Raw genomic sequence first — 9,709 nt, forward strand, 5'->3', positions numbered from 1 at the left:
TGTTGTGTGTTTAGTGACTTTCCTGAGTGGATTCTATAAAGTCTGTGTACTCTGTCACATGTGGCTGCTGAAGCCTCTGTTCAGTTAGCTTTGTGATCAGTTAATGATTGGACAGAGATTTTCTTAAATGCCTAGAACCAACATATCTACAATCTTTACCAAGGAGACTGTGTGTGTTGGTGCATACCTTCAACACTCTGTCATGAAGTTTAGCACTCTGCCTTAGGCTTCACTTTCTGCTTATGAAAGCTCAAAGTTAGACAGAGGTGAAGAACCTAAGTCTTCTCAGGTCTTTCCTGACCATGTACACAGCTTTGCACATTTGCCTGACCTTCTAGATTCCCAGGAACCCCAGAGAGCTTCAAAGTCTGTATGGACATCTCACTTTTGAGCCTTCCCTTTTAAGCTTTTTGGGTAGTCTTTTGTTTGCTCCAACTGTTACATTACACTTAATTGTTAACTGTCACCTCTGGCAGCCATAACATTAAAAAACTTTCTAGTAAATGTTTTTGGCGACCACTCATAGATATTCCTCTTTTGGTTAGTTCTTAAGTATGTATTAACCCCAGAATCTTGGGAAAGTAAAGTAATCATAATCTGTTATGTTTCTAAGCTTTTTAGAGAAAATTAAAAAATCTTTATTGAATGAACAGTCCACAAACACAAGTTAATTATATGCAGATCACTATTCCCTCTACCTCCCACCATTTCATTTGGATGCTTGAAAAGCAATCCTTATGTCTTAATGTAATTTGCTTACTTGTAAACTGCCTAAAATAAGTGTAAAATGCTGTTTTTGTTTTTCTCAGTGTCTCCATTTCTTGTTTCTGAAAGTTTTTTCAAAATTTCAAAATTTTTAAATGTTAATAAACAATGTCTTGTAGTTATCAGTGTATAGGTCTTGCATAAATTTTGTCAAATTTAATCCTAAACATTTCATGTTTCTGATGTTATTGCAAATAGTATTTTTTATTAATAGATTTTAATGTCTAGAACAGTATTATATTCCCAAGAAAAGTGAGCAGACAGTACACAGTTTCAAAATACTGCACACAATTTCCCTTATTATTAACATCTTATATTCTTAGTATGACACATTTGTTACAATTAATAAGCCAATATTGATACATTATTATTAACTAAAGACCATAGTCTATTTAAATAGATTTCCTTGGTTTTTCCCTAATGTTCTTTTCATTCCAGGATTCCATCCAATATACTATATTACACTTAATTATCATTTCAAGGAAACTTGGCTCTTTTGGCTGTCACAATTTCTCAGAATTTCCTTGTCTTTTAGAGACTGTGACATTTCTGAAGCATTTTGGAAAAATATATTGTAAGATGCTCTCCTATTGGATTTTGTCTGATATTTTCCCCATGGTTAGAGTAGGAATATGGATTTGTGGGAGGAAGACCACATTGGTTATTTTTCTTTTCTCTGGTTAGAAGCAAATGAAAGCTGATTTCATTTTTGTGAGGTGCCTAGATTAGGCAGATTCACAGAGACAGAAAGTAGAAGAAAGGTTACCAGTGGCTGGGGACAGAGGAATGGAGTTCAGAGGTTCTGTTTGGGATGATCAAAAAGTTCTGGAAATGGATAGTGTTGATTGTTGAATAAAATTGTGAATATATTTAATGCCCATGAATCACACACTTAAAATGGTTAAAATGGTAAATTTCATGTTATGTATATTTTACCACAATAAAAACTTTTTCATAAAAACAAATGAAAGGAAATATATTTTAGATAGACCATCAGCAAGATCTTTTATGCATACCAGAATCATTCCTGATTGCAGAATTTGTTAACATCATAAAGAATTTCAATTATGTGACACACTGTATGTTACTTCATAATTTTCTGGCATGCTTTATATAGTTAAGTCACGTGTTCACTGAAGAGTATTGCATACAGTGCTATGTAGAATGCAAGGACTTGCAAAAGAGAGTTGATTTTACTTTTAAAAGCTATTCATTGTACCAAAATCCACACACTTTATCTCATTTATTCCTCATACAATCTTGAGGTAGGCATTAGTTTTTTCCTGAAATGTCTTTTGAGTATAACTGGATTGCTTTAAATAAATAAGCATTTTCTGGTTTGTCATGATAAACTGAAGTGCATTGCTACTGAATCTTTTTAAAAACCAGGAATTGTCTACTTACTTCATCTCTATGTAACCAGGGTTTATAGAGTTTCTAGCACGAAGACCATATTTCAGAGTTAAATTAGTGGTGGTGTCTGCTCACTTATATAAATTCTCTTTACAAGTAGAAGAACTGCTGCCATACAATAGGCTTGATGATTAACATGTTAATGAAATTCTTTGCTTTTTATTTTAAAGGTTTATTTAAGCAAATGGTTTTCTCTTGTGTCTCTTATTACTGTAAATTTTGTTAAATCATTCTATTTTTTCCCTTGAAACTTAGATATTGCCCTATATAGTCCTTTTAATGAATCTACTGATTCCAAAGAAAACTCTTAGAACCTCTAAATAACAGTAAAACTTTGTCATATTTTTTTTTCTTCCGCACCTCATTATTTTATTTAATTATTTATTTTATTTTGGTGTCCTTAATATACACTTACATGAGCAACATTATGGTTACTAGATTCCCCCCATTACATTTACTGTCCATCAGCATGTCATATACTTTTTAAATCAGATACAGACAAAAGACAATAGCATAAAGCCTATTAAGCTCAAAGCTTCCACTCCATGAAGCCACACAAGTGTTGGCAGTACAGACAAAGGTCTTTCAAAAAGAGTCTGCGATGTAACTTTTAGGAAATAATTTTTCCTCTTTTGGCTTGTGTACATTTGAAAATAAGTGTGACACTAAATTACCTGTAACATTCTTTCACTCTGTGCCTTCTACTTAGAGAATTTTGAAACTTAACACCTAATATAAAGGTAATGTTATAAGAGATCAGACACTTCCACAGTGGTGCTTTTGAATGTCAGAGGCGTTTGGGTGTAGGTTAGCAAGGCAGCCACAAACCTGCAGGGGTCAGCTAATGTTTTTATACATGTTAGAATTTATAAAAAAAATAGTAGCCTTCTAGAATAGCAAATCCACAGAGACAGAAAGCAGAGGAATGCTTGCCAGGGACTAGGGAGAGGGGGTAAAACAGGGAGGACCTGCTTCACGAGTGCTGGGTTTCCTACAGGCGTGATGGAAAATATTCGGGACTAGGTCATGGTGATGGCTGCACAACATGGTGAGTGTACTAAATGCCAGTGAATTGTTCACTGTCAAATGATTAAAACAGTCAGTTTTATGTTATCTGTATTTTACAATACAAAATGTAACCTTATTACAAATTAGTAATCTTTGATTATAGAAAATGAATATAAGCACAAGAAGAAAATAAATATCAGCAGCAATTCGACTGTCTGGAAAGAACCAGTGCTGCTGTTTGGGTGACTGTCTTCCATCCTCCCAGTTGGTCCTATGTTGTAGTTACACTTCTGCTTTAGTTAGGACTTCTTGGCTGCAAGTAGCAGAAACATTGGTGTCTTTTGGAACCCTTGGGCGGAAATGCAGCTGGGCCTCAGAAAAGGCTCCGCCTCTGGGAGCTGAAGGGCGATGGGCAGGTCATGAAGCACATCCTTTCCAGATCAACCCTTGGTGGGCTCTGTGGATTGGATTTTGTCTTCTCTCTTGATTCTTTCTCTTCTCCACCCAAGTGGCAGACCACTGCCGCACGGCCCATCAACATACCTGTTCCATTGTAGCCTGGCTCTCTCGGACCCGCTTCCACATTCTGCTCCTGGCTTTGTCAGCTTCAGCCAGGACAGTCCGGACAGGCAACAGAGAGAAGAACCAAGTCAGACCACATGCTTTGAAAAATGTTGAGGCAGCTTCAAAGATAACATCAGCATTAGCTGTTTCCCAAGGCCTGAAAAAATCATAGTGTTAATAACAGTTCATTTTAGAGGTGCTTTAACAACAAATTGTACATATATAGTTGACAATTTTCTGCATCAGTAGATGTTTCACAACTGATGGCAGAAGTGGGTGTGATTTATTTGTTTGTTTAAAAGTTGGTATGTATTATGGTATTTTCAGCTAAATCATTAATTTGACACCTCAAGTGGAATGTCTGGAATTATCTTTTTCTTTAATTTCCTCTCTGAAGGCCAGGGCTCTTAGGATACATGTGCATATGAAGGTTTTAATATGATAATATGAAGGCTTTAAATAAGTACCCCTTTCAACTGAAAAGGGCAATTTGGGGTTTTGTCAAAAATCATGTTATTGAACTATAATTTACATGCCACAAAATTCTTCTGGTCTAAGTGCACAATTCAATTTAGTGAATTTATGGAGTTGTGTACTCATCACTATAACCCAAGGAGCTTGTCCTTCCCCCACAGAAGGCCCCTCTGCCCAGTTGCAGTCAATCCTGTTTCCACCTCTGGCCCAAGTCAAAACACTAATTTATTTTCTGTCTCTAAAAATTTGTAAAAAGGGCAGTTTAATACCACAAAATATTTATAGCATTGTGGAACCCTCCTGATGTCTTCCTCTGCAAATAATGTCTGATTTCATAACTTATTTGATCTTCAACTAAATATGTAATCCATTCACCAACCTGTTTTTTCAACTATCTATTCAGTTATACATGCACAGTTAAAATATAAAAGAATATTTATTATAGGTAGGGATCTTATTTTTAAGCCGTGTTGAGCTGTCCTCATCTGCTGTCCCTCCCTGCCATCAGCTCTGTCCTTTTTTCTGCTAGTCACCACCGGGAACTCCTGGACTCTTGGATGGAATGCTGCTCTCTCCACACAGGCCTAGAGAGTGAGCGAGGGGCCAGCCAGACTTCCCTTTCTACCTTGTCCCTTACTGTCCCTCAGACTACCACATATGCCTCTGAGGATGTCCCAGTCTTATGGAATGCTGGGGATTATTGCACAGGAGAGGAGAAACTAGAAAGGATGCAACTAAATGTCACTTTCCTCATGTCCTAGGTATGACTCAGGAAGTCAATGCTCCACAGGCATTCTTCATTCCTGTTCAAATCCCTGGGTTCTCTGTTGTCAAAGCCATGTTTTTCCTGTGAAAGTACCTCCTTCTCAACCCTATCAGACAGGTGCCCCCCTGCCCCAGCCACTTTTCAAGAAACCCTAGTCCCTACACATAAGGACTGGTCTTTCCCAGGATCTACACATTCTCCTAGCAGTTAAGTCCTCAAGTATGAGTTATTCAGTCTGGATCAGAATCACACCCCAGGGAAGAGGGCCTGAAAACGAGTTGGTGGTGGCCCCCCCACGTCCTACAGAACAGTTAGGCATGGGAATGAGAGAACACTTTCTCCAAGTTTCAAGCATTTTAGAGTAGCTGTGGGTAACTCTAAAGTCTGTCTGTCTGGAAGTCTCTCCATTAGTGGGAGTTAAACGTATCTTTTATTCTCTGGACTATCCAGGCTAACTACTGATAAAGCATTATCAGTTCATCATACCATCTTCAAATACATTATCACGTTCATCATACCATCTCCAAAGGACAAATTTTAATTCTCTGAAGTAGTGAAGTAACCATGAAGAGGAAAAGTATTTTCCTGCTGACTCATGATTTAAAAGCCACCTCTTGATCAATGGAAACTGCACATTATTCACCAGACATTATAATATGAGCAGTATTGGTTCTTTTCCCTTGTCTCCCCTTCCCTACTGTTTTCAAATAATGACCTGCCAAGTCTTCTAGGAAAACAAAACCACCCTATTGCTAGCCCACAAACTGTGCCTTTTACTGGCTGCTCCCTTAGCTCTGTTAGACCAGCTGAAGCTCTGTGCTTGTATGTCCTTCATTAAGTTCTTGGCCAAGGTCATATGCTGTCTAGGAAGGAGGGAAGGTCATGATTTCAGCCTTCTAGTTTCAAGCACATAAATTATTGTATGCTCTCAATTTATTTGATTTCTACTCACCCTATTTACTAAGCAGCTTATGGATATAGTAGTATTTTGTTAGCTCTCTTGGGTGATGGCTCCCAAATATCACCAAAACAATCTACTGATAAAATAAAGCTAAGTGTCTTGCTTATGCTGGTGAGGGAGAACCACAGAGCTTTGGCAAAGTCTCAAAGCAGGGAAGGTCAGGTTAGAATTTATTGAGAATTTGAAGTTTGGCTTAAGGCAGATCTTTCAATAAAGGGACTTGATCAGACTGGGTCAGATAAGAGTTCAGGATCGGTGGAAACTCAAAATCATAGGGCACACACTGCCTGTTGATACCTTCCTTTGGATAGTTTCTTGTGGGAAGTTCCTGTGATGAGCTGTCAAGACTTTCCCAGGGAAAGAAACTCCCAGAAAAGTAATAAAGATAGAGGAATAAAAAATTATGCTAAGGCAGAGAATAAGGTAAGTGTGTGTGTGGGGGGTGACTGTGTGTGTGAAGTAGTTTCAGTTCTCAGTGTCCAGGATAAGTGGGATATAGATGGCTTTTGTTCTTAGCCCCTTTCTAATCTCTCCAAGTGAATTATGGTAACTCCAACTGTTGAAACAGATAAATTCCCAAATGTTTGATGGCTCAAACATGAAAAAACTTAATTTTTCTCTTAAGTCCAAAAGCAGTGTTTCTGATTAATGGGTGATTTTCCTCCTTGGGGAGAGAAGGACCCAGGCTCTCTATAGTAAGATGCTATAGAGTCACTACTTGTCTTCTCTGTGCTACTGCCCTTCCCCAGGCCCCCCCATATTATGTGTGCTAATTGTAATGCCTCTTATTTCCCTTATCCCTCCCTTCCCACCCATCCTCCCCAGACCCTTTCCCTTTGGTAACTGTTAGTCCATTCTTGAGTTCTGTGAGTCTACTGCTGTTTTGTTCCTTCAGTTTTTGCTTTGGAGCATTTTTATGGTAAAATATTTTCCTGTTAATTTCAAAACAAGTGATCAGGCAATTACATCCCATTTCATTGACATCTATTTGCAAAGCTGTTTTACCTGCACTTTTAGCTGTGAAGACAAATAATTGAAAAAGATTTATGTTGTGCTAAGCCTCCCACACTAATCAGGATAGAAGATTTTGCAGCAATCAAGCAGCTTCAAATGCACTTGATATTCTGTTTTCAAAGTGACAAAAAATTATTGCTTTGTTTTATTCAGATTTTATTTAATAGTGAAACTTTAGAATACATTTAAAGAGAAGCACTGAGGTATATATTTTTTAAAAAGAGACAACAGGCCAAAAATGGAGTCACTTGTGCTAAGCCCTATGTCACCAAACTGAGACTTAACACCTAATTTAATTGTAGTTTCAACCTCTCTCCCAAGAGTGCAATCTTACACCAGTCATTCTGGAATCACCTGGTCAGCACCACTGAGCTAATCTGTCTGATAGAACCCTGCCATCCCCTAAAGGATGGGGACCTTGCCACAAACAACCTAGTCTTTGCTACTAACTTCCTTGTTTCACTCTTCACCTGTATGGGGATAAAGTGAAGGTTCCTATGGCCAGGATTCTCACCTGGCCCTGGTCAGCTAGCTCACTACACACACGTGCGGGCAATATGTTGTTACAGACTCTATATAAAGAACTCTGCCCTGTGCTCTGGGTGACACGGTGGCATGGCCGCATGGCTGCAGGAGAGCAGAGACTGGAGTGGTGGCAGTGCTGAAGACAGAGACTGAGATGGCTGTGGGGGCAGAGACTGGCTTGCTTCATGCAGACTTGCTCTGAGTGGATGGGATTCTAATGCTTGACCTGCCACCATGGGAATAAAGTTGGGTATAAACCCTTTCACCCCAAGAATGTTCCATTGTCATTCCTCAGTCTCATTGAATCCACAGTGAACTCGCCCAGGGCTGAAACCCATTGGCAAGACACTGTAAAAGTCTCATTTTGTACAGCTTTTTGGAGCTCCTTTCTATCTGCTAGATGGGATGCTGCCCCATTCAATGAGTTGTTGAATAAAGCCAGTAAAATCTTTAAAAGTTACTCAGATGAATTTTTTTTTGTTTTTCATGTCTTTATCAGAACAGATCTACATTTTTAAATGTTGGAAAGACTACTGTACTAATATAGTAAGTACCCTGAAATGGGTTTTAGTATTCTTCAGAAATAGTACACAGAATGGATGTAAACTGTCTGGGGCAGAACAAAGAAATCAGGAATATATTGTACACACTTGACCTTCTTCTTTGCATGGAAATGGAGCCAAACAAGCAGGTCTTGTGTGACCTCACACTGCTCCTGGAATTACCCTCTGCCCGCTTCACACATTCCTGGCATGTCTTTCATTTTCTTGAGGCAGAGAGCAAGTGGAGCTGGCAGGGTAATTTTTAGAAGCAGAAAGTGTCCCGGTTCTGAGTGATTCATCTTGCACTGTGGGGCATGTTAAACAATAACTATTGGTTGTAATCTGTTGGATCTTGCTCAGCCCATAATTTGAGTGTCATGATCACTTTTTCTTTTGAATATCTTTCAAGTATAAAATAGATTATATTTCCTATCCAACTGACTCAGAAATATATGGTGAATGAAATTGTAAAAAGAAATTTACTAAATTAAGTGAAATGATAGGTGAACTTTCAGCTTTCCATATCAACAAAGTTCCAAACTGGATTTAACCCTCAAACCTGGAAGTTTTTAAATATGAGAAACAGGTCTCAGAAATGTGGGGGCCCCATTTTTCAGCCACTTCTTCCTTTTGTTTAGCTGACACTAAGAAGTATAACCCATACACAGTTTTCAAACTTGGCCTTTTTATTTCAGTTTTCAAATAAATACTTTTAAAGGACTAATTTATTGAGTTATGTGGCTTTGGATCAGCCTGAAATTGTAAATGGGAAATTCCACCTCATGGAATTGTTGATAGTAGTAGAATGTGAGGCATCCATCTATATTATTGTGTATCAGTAGACACATGCTGTGATTTTAGTGAGCCTTCAGGAAATGGTAGCTATATACTATTTTATTTTTTGAAAAGGTACTTTCACTTGGTTCAGAGATCAAAAGATACAGTTATATGTTGTGTCTTTTGAAATCTTTCCATTTCTGTTTCTCAGCCACATAATGCCCCTCCTTGGAGTTAACTGATGAATTAATTTCTAGTGTATCTTGTTACAGATATTGTGTATCGGCAAGCAATTTTCCCACCATTTTAAAAACATGAATTAAAACATACAATTCCATGGGTTACTTTTTATCACTTAAAAAATGTATCTAAGCAGTTGTTCCTGTTGATTTTTTTCAAGAATTGTGGCTAAATTAATTTAGGCATAACTATTTATGAGTGTGAGACACTACTCAGCTATTATAAAGGCGTGTTCCAATTTAATTACCAATTCTAGCCGTTGACTATTCGGTATTCATTCTTTCAGCAGGCTAGGCCCTTGCAAACAGGACAGAACAGACACAGTCACTTTTCTCATCTTCTACTACAGCGAGCTGGCCACCCCATTTTGCCTGACACCGCTCTGCGCCCCCGAGGCTCCGCAAGCGCTCTCTGAGCGCTGTCCGGTCCTGGGGCGGGAGTCCCTGAGGCAGGACGAGCAGGAGTCGGCCCTGACCGGAAGGGTCCTGCGGCCGGAGCTCCACGCCCGTCCAGGCGCTGGGTTGCTGCCGAGGGGTAGGCTGCGCGGCGGCCCTAGGGACATGGGTCACGGGTGTAAGAGGGACACACGCCAGCTGTACCCCTGTGCCGTTCCTGCAGCGAGCAGCACACGGGGACCTCGGAGACCACTTCCTTAACCAC

Source organism: Manis pentadactyla, chromosome 3 (genome assembly GCF_030020395.1).
Source record: "Manis pentadactyla isolate mManPen7 chromosome 3, mManPen7.hap1, whole genome shotgun sequence".
NCBI classification, from domain to species: Eukaryota; Metazoa; Chordata; class Mammalia; order Pholidota; family Manidae; genus Manis; species Manis pentadactyla.